A 14552-nucleotide genomic window follows, 5' to 3' on the forward strand; every position below is an offset into this window, starting at 1 on the left:
GGATTTATGTATCTTCTCTTTTTCTTGAATTTTAATTTTTTTTGTGGTGCGCGGGCCTCTCACTGTTGTGGCCTCTCTCGTTGCGGAGCACAGACTCCGGATGCGCAGGCTCAGCAGCCATGGCTCACGGGCCCAGCCGCTCCGCGGCATGTGGGATCTTCCCGGACCGGTGCACGAACCCGTGTCCCCTGCATCGACAGGCAGACTCTCAACCACTGTGCCACCAGGGAAGCCCAAGGGATTTATGTATCTTGACCATTCATTTGCTACAGGAAATTTTAATGATCTCTGTTTAGGAAAGTCATTGAGAGGCAGCGATATTCATGAATGACACAGTGTTTGTGCACAATATAGTAGATAAACTGTGATTGGGGGTGAATAGAGTGGTGGGGAGGAGCGAGGAAATTCCATTTACACCCACTGGCTTCAGGAAAGATGATACCTACCACAAACAAGCATGTGGGAAGAAGAAACCAAGATGCTCACTTAGAAACAATATTGGGGGTAGGGGTGGGTTTCACAAATGGGCACATACAACTTCAGCCACCTGTGGAAAGCAATTATAAAAAAATTTATTCAGTTACTACTGTGTGTAATTTGTTATCAAAATCATTGCATTTTGATAATCCTGTAATATAATTGTCATTACTTCAATGTTGGTGTTTAATTTCCTTACACTTGGAAAATTTAATTTTCTCACGACTACACATCTAGAAAGTTCCAAAGTCATGATTTAATTCCTGGACAGTAATGGTAAAGTTCATGAACTTTCCATTGCTTTCAACGTTGCCTCCCTCACCTGCTTGTATGCATTGGACATGGGACTGAAAGAACTGGATTAAGGAAGATAATATGGTGGATACTTCAGCCAAGAGAAACCTATTAGAAGGGTCAAGGTGGTTTCACCAATATCTGTAAAGAGACCCCACCCCAGCCCTCCCGTTTTAAGGTGCCGAGACACTGTAAATGTGTAAAGACTACAGCAATAACCCACAAAAGTATTGCAACGCTGTCCAGGGCTGGAACAGGACTAATCAGGATACTACATGCTGACTGGAAGCTGGAAACAGGTTTGGGGAGAGAGAGAAAATTCTCTGAATCTTGAAGGGTTGGAAACACAAATAGAGCTTAGATAAGATAGACTGTGGCCAGAATGATCCTGACTGGTCTGAATTCAATTTTGTAATTCTGAATTCTAGTCTACAAAGCTTGTAACCAAGAAAACTTTCTCTGGCTTGTAAACCCATCCATTTCACAAACCCTTTGGGACACCACTGTGTTTTCTTTGTTGGCCTAGGGCTTCGAGGCAAATTTCTCTGGTCCAATGTAGAAGTAACTTGTGGGTTGTCAGAGGGTAAAAAGAACAAAATAGTCTTGTTAAACTTCAGTCAGCATAATAGGACATTACAACATTACAAACACATACCTTGATATGTCCCTTTAGGGACTGGTGTGGTGATGGCAGGCTTGAGATTGGCTTCTTTGCCAGGGAGATAGCTGAGCTGGGGAAACAGGGAAGAATTAGAGACACTTCTGCATGTGGCTCCTTCTTCCCCTAAGCATCTGCTTACATATTTTATTCATTTATTGACTCAACAAATATTTATGGAGCATTACCTGTGCCCCAGAAACTATGCTAGATGGTGGGAAAATATCAATGAACCATTCAGAAAACGTCCCTCATGGTACTTACATTTCTGTGGCTGGGTGGGCAAGGGATAGACATATCAAGACGTAAAATAATTTCAGTTAGTGATAAATACTTGGAAGAAAAATAAAGATGGATAAAGAAGGAGTCAGAGAACAACTCAAGAGAAGTGGCTGAGGGAAAAAAGTGAGGGTCAAGGTTAAGCTAGGTGGTTAGGGAAGATTTCTTTGAGGAGGTGGTACCTGATGTTTGAACAGGTACTCTGGGGGAAAAGGAAGAAGCATAAAGGGGAGAGTGAGAATGCTTTTGGAACAGAAGAGGGTGACATTGCATTGGAGAGGTAGAGGGCAGTGGCAGTGATTTACAAAAGAAACACAAGGAAGAGCTTGGATTCTCAAATATGTGCAGATGTATTTTGATCTCAGTGTTTTTTTCTAACTCATAACAAATAAAGTCTGATAAATTTAGTAGCAGATTTCCTTCATCTGAATGTATCCTTTCCCCCACCCTTCCTTTCCTCCCCGAAGGATGTGTTGTCCGAAAAGAAGTTAATTTAACAAGAAAAGCTGAAACTGACAATGTGGAACCTTGATTCTCTTACAAATGCAGCCCTGATTATTACAAAATCTGCCTATGACAAGTCTAATATGTCTCTCTTTACTGGTAAATTATCATTCATCCTGAAAGGTGTGAGGACTTAATCCTTTGCATTCAAGGAGTTCAGAGCTTGAGCACTGCAATCATAAACCCATTTCTTTTTCTTGAAAGTCTCCAAAAAGTGCTTAAAACGTGCTCACGTACCTTCCCTTGGTGCCACTATAGGCTCAACTCTGCTGACTGAGGATTTACCTACTTGCGATGTGTTTTCTCTCTGGTCCTCTTGATTTCGCTAATGTTTTGGCTGGAGCTTCACTTGCTTAGTACCTCAATAAAACAAAACAAAATATTTCACCTGGTACTATTTCCACAAGTCCAGATACTCTAGGAGGTAGCACACAATAAGGTCAAGAGTGGGCATATTGGAGTCAGGCAGTGTAGACAGCTCCATCACTTACTTGCTATTTGAGCTCCAACATGTCAATTTACTTCCCTGAGCCTCAGCTTCCTCTTGTACTAAGGAGAGCTAATAAGACTTACTTTGTCTGGCTGTTTAAAGAAAGATGTGGACATATATACATTACCAAACGTAAGGTAGATAGCTAGTGGGAAGCAGCCACATAGCACAGGGAGATCAGCTCGGTGCTTTGTGACCACCTGGAGGGGTGGGATAGGGAGGGTGGGAGGGAGGGAGACGCAAGAGGGAAGAGATATGGGAACATATGTATATGTATAACTGATTCACTTTGTTATAAAGCAGAAACTAACACACCATTGTAAAGCAATTATACTGCAATAAAGATGTAAAAAAAAAGAAAGATGTGGAATGTGGTACCTGGATGTCAGGCAATGGGATGTGACTAAATCATTCAACTGGTATTAATGTGTCCTTTAAAATTTAACATTAAATATTGCAATGGTAGATGTGTGTCATTATACCTTCGTGAAAACCTACAGAATGTACAACACCAAGAACGAACCCTAATGTAAACCACGGACTTTGGGTGATACTGATGTGTAATGTAGGTTCACGAACTGTAGTAAGTGTACCAGTGTGGGGTAGGGTGTCCATCATAAGGGAGGTTGTGTGTGTGTGTGTGGGGCGTGTACAGTGGGTATCTGGGGACCCTCTGTACTCTTGGCTTAATTTTGCTGTGAACCTAAGACTGCTTTAAAAACAAAGCTTATTAATTTAAAAAACAACATGAATAAATATTAGTTGGATCACCTCTCTATCACACATTGGGTAGATAGCCCAGCATCCCTCCAGATATCTGGCAAGTTTTGGAGACTTCTCTTGTCTTAGACTCGGGCTCTTCTAGCTTTAGCTTCAGCCGTTGCTGCGTTGCCAACCTCAGTTCTGCCTTCTCCATCTACCTGCTCTGTTCCTTATTAAATGGCACTGACCAGTACACATGCTGTGTGAGCAGGAGAATGTATTAACAGTTTGGGAGTATGAGTGGGGAAGGGGAAAAAAGCACAGCTGCTCAAGAGTTAGTGCTCTCATTCTAAAAGTCTCTGGGTTACACCTGCCATTGCAACAGTTCATTGGTCCCTTCACATAAAGCTTTATTCTCTTGTCATGATTTACTGACCCTTGCGCCTACCACTCCGTTCTCCAGCCCCCTCCCCCCTTTTTTTCAGTCTACCTGGAGAAACGAAAAAAAAGCTTACTTTCTTAATGCAGACCAATTTTCTTTTTTTGGTTTTGTTAAGAATTATTATCTTCTTAAGGGTAAAATCAGGAATGTATAAATACATTTAAAAATTAACACATGACAAATATTTTATTTAACTCGATATTTAATGAGAGGACTGGTAAGGTGTTACAGCTGGTTCAAAGGAAAGCTGGAAGAATCACACGTATATAATGGCAAAAATGGTCAATATTCACAGGGCAGTAAGAAACTGTCTCCTCTGGGCTTCCCTGGTGGCGCGGCGGTTGAGAGTCCGCCTGCTCATGCAGGGGACACGGGTTCGTGCCCCGGTCCGGGAGGATCCCACATGCCGTGGAGTGGCTGGGCCCGTGAGCCATGGCCGCTGAGCCTGCGCGTCCGGAGCCTGTGCTCCGCAACGGGAGAGGCCACAACAGTGAGAGGCCCGCGTACCGCAAAAAAAAAAAAAAAAAAAGAAACTGTCTCCTCTGGACACAATTTACATGTAAAAGAAGAAGGTAATATGGAAGTGTAGGCCAGACAGGACTCCCCTGCCTGATTTTTTTCTTTTTTCTATTTCAAAGTCGTTCCCATTTTTTCTTGACAGCTCACTCCTGACTTATCTTGACCTTACACAAATGGATGGTTTTCATAGTATCTAAATTGTCCATCAGTTACACAGTATAGCTAAACAAAGATCTATTTTTTCTTCCCAGTATAATGTTGCTGCCATCTTTATTTCCCTTTTTCTACTATGTAAATAAAATAACTGATACATTATACACATTCAATAAATGTTACTTCCCCTTTGCCCTTCCTGACTGGTTCTCAGCGCAGTGTGTCTGTTATATGCTTTGCAGGGTTTCCCTGAGCTGAAAGTACTCTCCCCTCTCTGAATGTCCATGCATTTGTACTGTTGCTGCCCCATCACAAAGTTAAGAGTATTTAGTGTCATAAGAGATACAGGTGTCTTATGAAGCTATATTTGGTTATATTTTGATTTAAACCTCATTTTAGCACAAGAAGATGGTCTTGAAAAAAACTAGGCATGAGTTGATGGCATAGAATCTGGAAGGAAACAGACAGGATAGGATTACAAGACCTTTGAAATCTTTCTAATTATAGTTTCACTGAGAAGATAAAAAATACTTCTATTTAGGTAGTGAGGTAAAAGCAGGGAGAAGTTATTTAATTGCCTTTCAAAAAACGGAAGAAAAATCTTATTGTTTCTCAACCCATTCATCAGGATTATATTCAGTCACGTAGAACTCTGTTTCTCAGAGTGTGTTTCATGGTCTAACTGCATTAGAATCATCCACGGCCTTGTTAAAAATAGATTTGTAAACTAGATTTTTTGGGGGGTGAGGTGGGAGGGCGCCATCTACTACATCAGAATATCTGGAGGTAAGACTCTAGAATCTGAATTTTTATGAAAGACTTGGATGACCCTTAAGCCTACTGAAGTATGGACACTAGGGTTATAGAACCTATTTTTATATTCAAGAGGAATGATGCAGAACTCCTACTAATATGGCCAGTGAGGTCCAGCGTAAAGAACAATGTCACAGCTTTCAGAAGACCTAGAATCTGATCGGTGCTCTGTCAAGAATCAGCAGGCCACTTGGACAGTCTTTAAACCTCACTGGTCCTGGGTTTTTCAGAAAAAGATTTGAACTAAATGGTCTCTATTTCTCTTTCAATCCTAAAGGTTGGTTTATTCTTGTCCTAACTAAGCATGAGGATAAAACGTGGTCTTCTAATAACAATATGTTCAGAGAGTACTGTCTATTTGGGTGGGGGCTCATAAACATTAATTCAACGGCCTGTTAATAGATCGCTACACAGAAAATCACCACGCAAGGTTCACTGATATCATTTATGAACAATTAGTCATCCTGGTTCTGGTCATGTGATTGTTTTTGTGTGTGTGTGTTTGTTTTCATTTGTTTGGCTATACGTAGCACTCTTTTCTTTGGAAGGAACTGAAGCAGAGACATACTTTTAAACTTCCTCTCCTGGAGGGATAGTGCACCTCAAGCCTAAGAAAAAATTAAATCAGAATACAGGCACTCAGCCTCATGGGCCAAAAAAGCCCCATTGTCCTTTCAGAACTAGACTGAATGGCAATGTTCGCCCTCCCTTCTACTCGAGCTCAATTAATTCGGTTAGACTAATTTTTCTTCCTTTATTAACTGTCCTCTGTGCTTAATGGGACCAAATATGAGATGGAAAGAAGAAGTACTCAGGCATCTATAGGACTAATTTTAGCATCAGGGACGGTTGCATGGGGCTTGGAGCCAGGTGCATTTCAGTCTTAATGAGGTGACACCTCCTTGATGCTTTTGACCTTGTCCATCATAGGTGGGAATTTGTAGAAACCATTTAGACAGCTTCAAGTGCCGTTGACAGAACTGTCTGCACCATTCATCCTTACCCATTTCAGCACCACAAGAGCAGGCCAACTGCCGTTTTCTGTAAATAGAAAGTAACATACATTGATCCCGTCATGGAACAGACACAAACGCGGGTTGACACCTACTCTTGGCTCACTCACCGAACAGGAAATCAGCATTAATAAATCTCAGTTGGTCCTTATTTTGCTTAGAGTCACACACCACATTGACAAGTTTCTTATAACACCATCAAATCTGTGGCCGATACAAGACAATAGATACTGTGCAGTAAAACTCATCAAAAGGAGCCGTATGTCCAGGGCAGTTTCTTCAGATGTCTCTGATCACCTTCCCACAGACACCTGCAGGCTTGTCCTTCATCCCAAATCTGAAGAATCAGAAACACTGATGGTGTCATTTCTACCTGTAAATCTATGTTTACTGACCTTTGCGACACACACTCAGGACTATTATTATTATTATTATTTTTGGTGGTACGCGGGCCTCTCACCGTTGTGGCCTCTCCCGTTGTGGAGCACAGGCTCCGGACGCGCAGGCTCAGCAGCCATGGCTCACGGGCCCAGCCGCTCCGCGGCATGTGGGTTCCTCCCGGACCGGGGAACGAACCCGTATCCCCTGCATCGGCAGGCGGACTCTCAACCACTGCGCCACCAGGGAAGGCCCTCAGGACTATTTTTAAAGTGTTTCCCAAGAGGAAAGGCGATGGTGATCCTTGATGTTTGCTAATACTTGATCTGTCCTCCTCTTGAGTGCTTTTGAGAAACATATTACCCAAGATGACTGCAGTGTTAAAGTCTTATGTTAGTTTTTTATTTAGTTTATCACCCCCCCAATCTATCCCTCTCACACCTTTTCAGTGACAGCTATCATTCTAATAATTCAAAAACAGTAAAACAAACAAACACAACTTTTTCCCACTGCCATTCCCTTTCTCTTACCAAGAAACTGCCTTGAAAGAGAAAAGTAGCTCGTAAGTACAAGGCACTTCAACAGAAAAGCTCTTCAAGACCACAGGCATTGTATGTGATAAGTTCCCTTGAGACGAACACAAGATGGGTTGAATAATTTGATGGTTTCACGGCTGTTGGGCTTCGTAGTAAGTCATTGATTTAACAGTGATGTTAAAGACTTGCTAGCTTTGCTCAGAACATCTCGTTAATGTCTACATTTCCTGAGGAGGAAAAAACAATCTTTCCTTTCTTTTTGTTAGAAGTAGAAAATCTTAGAAGGGGAAGAAGTGTCTAGTGACAGAGTTAGAACCGGAGTCCTGGAAGGCTGTATGCTATTTTTAGCTCATTGGAACATTCCGGCTTCATCCGTTCTCAAGATGGCAAGAAGCCACTACCTTTACCTCTTTTTTTTAATTTGAAAATTTATTTATTATTTATTTGTTTATTTTAATTGAAGTATAATTGACCTATAACACTATATTAGTTACAAGTGCACCACCTAGTGATCCCATGTTTCTATACATTACTAAATGGTCACCACTTCTTTTTGACCTTTTTACCGCTAGTTCCTTCTTGGATCCTGACAATTTCTTCCCACTCATGTATACCCACCCATATTTCCAGAGCCTAAGATGTGCCTGGTACCTGAAGAAATGCATAGAAGAGCATTGATAAAGGAAGTCATTTTATTTCTAGCACCTGTGATTACATAATGCTGTCAAGAAAACACTGAGATCAGAATCAGAAGGACTAAGTTGTATGCTAGGTTTTCTCAGTTCTGTTGACTAGCTGTATGACCGCTGACATTTTAAATAACCTGAGTTCAGTGTACTTATCTGTAATGGCTGTGCTTGAAACATAGGATGCATATAAATATCAAATATGTTAATCTAGTTGGAAATGCAATTATACAGCATTTCCAGAAAGAGTTAAAATGAAAAGAATAAACAATTAAAAGGACTTTTTCTCCTAGAACAGCAGCAATTTGAGCATACCCCAGAGTTTTACATATTGACAAAACTATATAAGCCACACACACAAAAAGAGGCATATGTTTTTGGTTTTTTTCTGAGAAAACAGTAGTCTTCCCAATGTGCCTTTCCCATGAGTTGTTCCTTCTTATCCTAAATCAGATCATAAAAATCTTGGGGAACCAAGGATCAACCAAACTGGAGTGATCATTGAAATCCAAAAGTCTCTACAGACCAGAGAGAGTGACAGTATGAAGCCTGGACAGGCAGTACAATGATAGCCCCTGGCCTGTCAGCCATGGTGGCCAACAAGACTGAAAAGAATCATCTGCTTCTCAAGGCCGCGATGAACACTCTGAAGGAAGCATGGGTTGGGATCCCTCAGCAGTTACTACAGGGCCAGAAAACTGAGCCCAGTACAGGAAAATGCCAGGTGCCAAGTGCACACAGTGCATCAGAGAGTGTGGTGGTTAGACGGAAAGACAGCTCTTCCCTGCAATGCTGTAGTACAATGCATGGAGGTGCAAGTGCAAAGAGACAGAGATGGATGAAAAGGAAAAGAGTAATGATAAGAGCGATAACAGCTAAAAGGTAAGAGCAATAGCAGCTAAAGCAGAAGGTCTTAAATATTACCAAGTGGACTTAAAGAAATGCAGTGGTGGCGTGCACTGACATTTTGGGGAGGATTCTAGAAATATTAGAAACATAAAAAGAGGAAATTAGGTGTGGATAATTATGAGATCTTAGCAGGACCAGGACCAAGGCTAAGATTTAGCAGGTGGGGAATTACAGAAGAACCAAACCTATGTTTAATGTCAGTGTAATAGGGCATGCACATGCTCACCCTTTACTTTTAAATTAAATCATGTGTTTCTATCATTTCAAAGTTAAGAAAAATGAGTATTGCTAGAAGAGACACGACTCGATTTGAGTCGATTCAACTAACGTGCAGACAAAATTTTGGCGCTGAATGGATATTAATCTTGGAAAAGTCTGCAAAACCTATAGCTGAAACGTTGAAAATCCAACTGCGACCAGAAGAGGAACTGTCTCAGGTGTGAGCATGCCAGAAAAGGTCAAAGAAAAGCATGTGGGAGAGCCTAAGATGCGACCAAAATGCAAGGTTTTGTTCTTAAAAATCACTCCTTACCACAAACACAACAGGCATCTCTAGAGCTGGGTCAATAAGCTGCCACTTTCCTCTCTGCCTCCATTTGCTGTGCTTCTCTTCTTACTGGAGTCTTCATAAATAAAGGATGCTAAACTAGTTGAGAAGTATGAAGGTGTAAACGCATAACTCGGATTATTATTACTTTCATCCAAAATAACCTTTGTCTGCTAACTCTTGCTTGTTAATATCATCTCCTCTGATGCTTTTCCAGGCTGGTAGTTCCTCATTTCAGTGTTCACCCTTCTTCAAAAACCACCAGGACTCACCCTAACATGTGCCCAGCACTCTGCTTTGACAGAGGCTCACTCTTTAGCAAAGTGGACAGACTCCCTACACCTGATGATGTCGATAGCCGAGTGAGGAAGTAGAAACTTTGTGTGTAACTGTATGGCTGTGGGAGAAGGACTCTAAGCTGTGATGAGCATAAGATGTGCAGGACGCATTAGAGGATGTAAGCAGGGGATCTTGTTTCGACTGGGGGTTCAGGGGAGGTCTCTTGAAAGAAGTGGCTTTTAATCTGAGACCCGAAAGATGGGAGAAAATGAGATAATATAGGGGCAAGGACAAGGGCATTTCAAGCACAGAGAACAACAGGTGCAAAGACACTGAGGTGAGACAGACTTGGTATATTTTGAAAAAAGTGAGAGAAAGCTGAGGTGATCCGATCCAGTAACCAAGAGGAGCAGAGGGGAGGCTGGAGTTGGTCGTGTTGCATCAGGACCGTGTTCAGCCTTTGGGTTTTACCTCCTGCGGGATTCCCAAGTTCCTTATATTCACTCCTGTCTCCAGCTCACCTCTTACCTCTGCTCTGTTTTCTTCATAATTATTTCTGAATTCCTCATGCCCAGATTTTCCAAATAGCTCTATCTTCTGTTGGCTGCCAGCTTCCACTCTTCCTCCTTCATATTTTATCCAAAGTTATACACCTGAAAACAACCTTGGCTGAAACAACACTATGATTAAAAAAAAAAAGAATGACAACAAAGTAGCAACCAGAGCCAGTAACTAGAGCCAACACTGCACGTAGGATGGTACTTGATGCTCAGAAAGGAGCTCTTAGTGGTGGCTAAGGGACCCCGGGTACAGCATGTGAGGGCAGCATTTTCTGAAGCACAGGGAAGTCAGTCTCAGTGCTGCTGTGATCGCTTTCCAAGTGCTCAAAGGCAAAATGGACTAGAGGAAGACACGTGACAGGGACATGAGGTTTTTTTTCCTCCTCCTAGCAGTAATATCAGCTTGTCCCCAATTCATCACTCAGATAGTAATCTGTCATACAAGCAAATGACAAAGGGTTTCCAAGCGCATTGTGTCACTGGTGGCACTTAGGGTTGTGTTTCCCTGGCCAGAGCCCTTTGATTCCATGCATCCGAGTCTGGGACCTGGGCAGGAGCATCTCTTGGGGTTTTAGTAGCAACCTTCCAGGTGACCTCATTAACTCTGAGTATCCCAGAGCAACCAGGCCCATCTGAGGAGCACTTCCCAGAGGATATTTTTCCTGGGTGATTTGCTCTTAATCTTTTAAATTCTCTCCCTCCCCCAGTACCTTCCCAATCACGGCTCCCATACCAAGATATAGGGTCCTGTGGGAGGACATGTTGGGAAGGTAGAGAGGTATAGAGGGAGGGAGCTAAGGGGAAAAAACTTCTTTTTTCTTAAGGAAAATTTCAGTGGGGACTTATGTTTTAAATCTATGCCCTTAAAAATATTCACTTGGAAAAAAATGTGTCTATGTAATCCCAATGGCTACCAATTTTGGACAATTGTTACTCAACAATTAAATTAAAGGGATGCAAAAGAAATCCTTAGGTGCCTAAGTGCATTTCAATCTTGGGAGAATTACAACCATGATAAACTAGTTGTTAATATTACTTTATTATTATCATATTTTTCCTTAGGAAAATATAATCTCAGCAATTTCTAGTTTTTATAAAGTCTGTATCAGCGCTAATTTCCTTTCTTTTGCCTGTCCCTTTGTTATTTATATCTAAAGTGATAGAATAGTCGGTAGATCCCATAGGGCACCCAACATTAGAAATTATCCTCTAGACTTAAATATGTGAGTTTAAATAGAGTTCCAGATGAGACCCCTGGGGGCTTTGCAGCTAGGAGAATGTACAGCCACTACTCACGTACTTTTTTTGCGTATTCCACATTACTGTCTTCCAAACGTAACATGGGCTTCCCTAGAGAAACTCTCCTAGGAATAAAAGGAGAACTAATAAAAATAATGCTTAGTAATATTATCTTTTGGCCATGCTTTTCTCTAAACTCACAGAGCCACACCAAAAAGGAATGGCAAGCAGTAAGAGTCTGTCCCTGTGGATGGAGAAATTAACCTCTAACTAGAATCCCAGGGAAGTGATCTTGCTGGGTTACAAATGTGCAGAACTGGTCTAGTTAAATGGTCATTCTCTGTCTCATTTTTTAAAAAAAATATTTTAAAAAATCAGGGTACTGGCATTGCTTTGTTGCTTTCACAGTGAGTAGTTAACTACAGGGATGGAAGAATGATGAGAAAAATAGAGTAAGATTCGTGGTTGGGTCTAGGGATTGGTTTTTAGACTTACTCTGGAAAATAAGATTGTTATAAATTCTAGATACTGAAAGAGTTGGGGAGGCATGAAACCTTCTGTCTCGTCATCTTCTTGTCCTGCTTCCCTTTTTTCCTGTCCTCCCCACCCCATCTCTCTCTTGATGGAAGGGATACTAGGGATGGGCATTTCTACCTCTCAGAGTATTGGTCTGGGAAAAGTTGCTTTTCTCTTATAAGGTTTCTTTTCTTGTGGTTATGCTTTTAGATGCTTTGATTGCCAAGACTGCCATGTCTGTTCACAAAATAAAGCTGATGTTTTCAAAGACTTAGTCCTTAAAATAGATGACTCTATTCAAAGGAACCCTAAATAAAGATTTTCCAGGAATTAAAAAAATGTGAGTAATAAGGAAGATGTGGTACATATATACAGTGGAATACTACTCAGCCATAAAAAGAACAAAATAATGCCATTTGCAGCAACATGGATGCAACTAGAGACGATCATACTAAGTGAGGCAAGTCAGAAAGAGAAAGACAAATATCATGATATCACCTATATGTGGAATCTAACATATGACACAAATGAACCTATCTATGAAATAGAAATAGAATCAGGGACATAGAGAACAGACTGGTGGTTGCCAAGGAGGCGGAGGGTGGGAGAAGGATGGATTGGGAATTTGGAATTAGCACATGCAAACAGGTATGTATAGAAGGGATAAACAACAAGGTCCTTCTGTATAGCACAGGGAACTATATTCAATATCATTATGGATATATATATCTCAATGGAACTATAGATATCAATATCCATAATGGAAAAGAATATGAAAAAGAATGTATGTATATGTATAACTGAGTCACTTTGCTGTACAGCGGTAATTAACACAACATTGTAAATCAACTATACTTCAATGAAAATTTTTTAAAAATGTAAATAAATCAGATTTTTATTTTGAAATACCCCAGAAGACATGTGAAGGATATTTGTGTAGATTGAGGGACAGGGGGGACACAGTAAACCCATTTAGGAAGTTTTGTAAAAATGTGAGTAATTACAAAAGGGACAGTGGCAGTTAGCATAAAAAGGACAAAATAGATTTAAGGGATATTTAGGAGGAGAACTATTAGGGCTTATCAACTATCTGGATGTAGAAAATCCAGGAAAGGAAAGTGTTAATGATGCTTGATCACTTAGCTAAGTGGGTCCCATTAACCAGAAAAGGTGTACCAGTCAGAGAAGGTGGGTCATGCTGCACTAACAAAAAGCTCCACATCACAGAGGCTTCAAACAGCAAATGTCTGTTTCTTGTTAGGCAGTTTGGCAGGGGGATTTGTGCATCGTAGTCACTAGGACCCAGACTGAGGAAGGTTATTATGATGCCACTATTTCAACATTTCCCTGCAGGTACTAAGTCAGAGGGACAGAATGTGGTGAATTATACATCAGCACTTGAATCTGTTTTCATGGAAGCGACAGACACACATTAATCTGCTCATACTTCCGTAGCATGGCCATACTTATTAACTGGGTAGGGACATGTGACCTTCCACACACATGGAACCACAAGAGAACTGGATACTGGTGACTATGAGTGGTGCCCACTACCACAGGGGGAACAGGAGAAGCAGGCAGATGGGATGGTGACAAGAGTGATGGGAGAGGTGTTCAAGGTTGGTGTACAGAGGATTGGGAGGGCATACAAAGGTGATGAGTTCACTGTTCATGGTGAATTGGGGTTCCCCTGAGACACAATAAGTATACAGAATCCAGATAAGAAGGTAGGTACCACGGTATAGCTCAGCTGAGAGATCTAATGAGAGATCACGATTTCAAGTCATCAGATACTGTGGTACTTAAAGTCCTGGGAGTATCTGGAAACTTACAGGGAGAAGGGAAGTATGTCAAGAGAGAAAGGAAATATGTCAAGGGATAAAGAAAACAGAACAGAAATATGACTCTGCAAAACTCCAACATTTAAGGTGCAAACAGCTAGAGAAAAAAGAAAAAAATGGAGGTACATAATTAATAGCATTATGGAAAGTATAAAACATAAGATACTAAATTAAAAAAAGAACATGGAGATATATAATGATACATTTTTCATATCTGCTTGGGTAAAAATGAAAAGAATCTGATAAAGAATAGATATATGAATATGTATAAATAAATCACTTTGCTGTACACCTGAAACAAACACAACATTATAAATCAACTACAATATAAATTTAAAAAATTAAAAATAATAAATAAATATACGTTCATGTCTAGCACATGCAAACTAAAAAAGAACTAAACCAAAATTCTGTCACATGTGGTTTCCAGCAAGCACGCTGCACGTGGATATATACAGTCCCTCAGAGGTAACCTTGAAACAATTCTGTCTGCCAATCAGTCAGCAGCAGAACAGAGCTAAAAAGAACTAAATACCTCATGCCGTGAGAAAAGCAATCTTGTTAAGTTGGGTTTCTAAGTGACCCCTGACTGACATACCTCAGACTTGGGAAGTCTTTGGCTTTCATGGTGTCGAGACTGCAAACTAAAGAGCAGCTGGTCTTTTTGATACAATGATTACAGAAACTACAAGAAGAGTGAACTTTCAAAGTTAAGCT

Source organism: Aethalodelphis obliquidens, unplaced genomic scaffold, assembly GCF_003676395.1.
Source record: "Aethalodelphis obliquidens isolate GAN/ISIS:26980383/991018 unplaced genomic scaffold, ASM367639v1 scaffold25, whole genome shotgun sequence".
Taxonomy (NCBI): domain Eukaryota; kingdom Metazoa; phylum Chordata; class Mammalia; order Artiodactyla; family Delphinidae; genus Aethalodelphis; species Aethalodelphis obliquidens.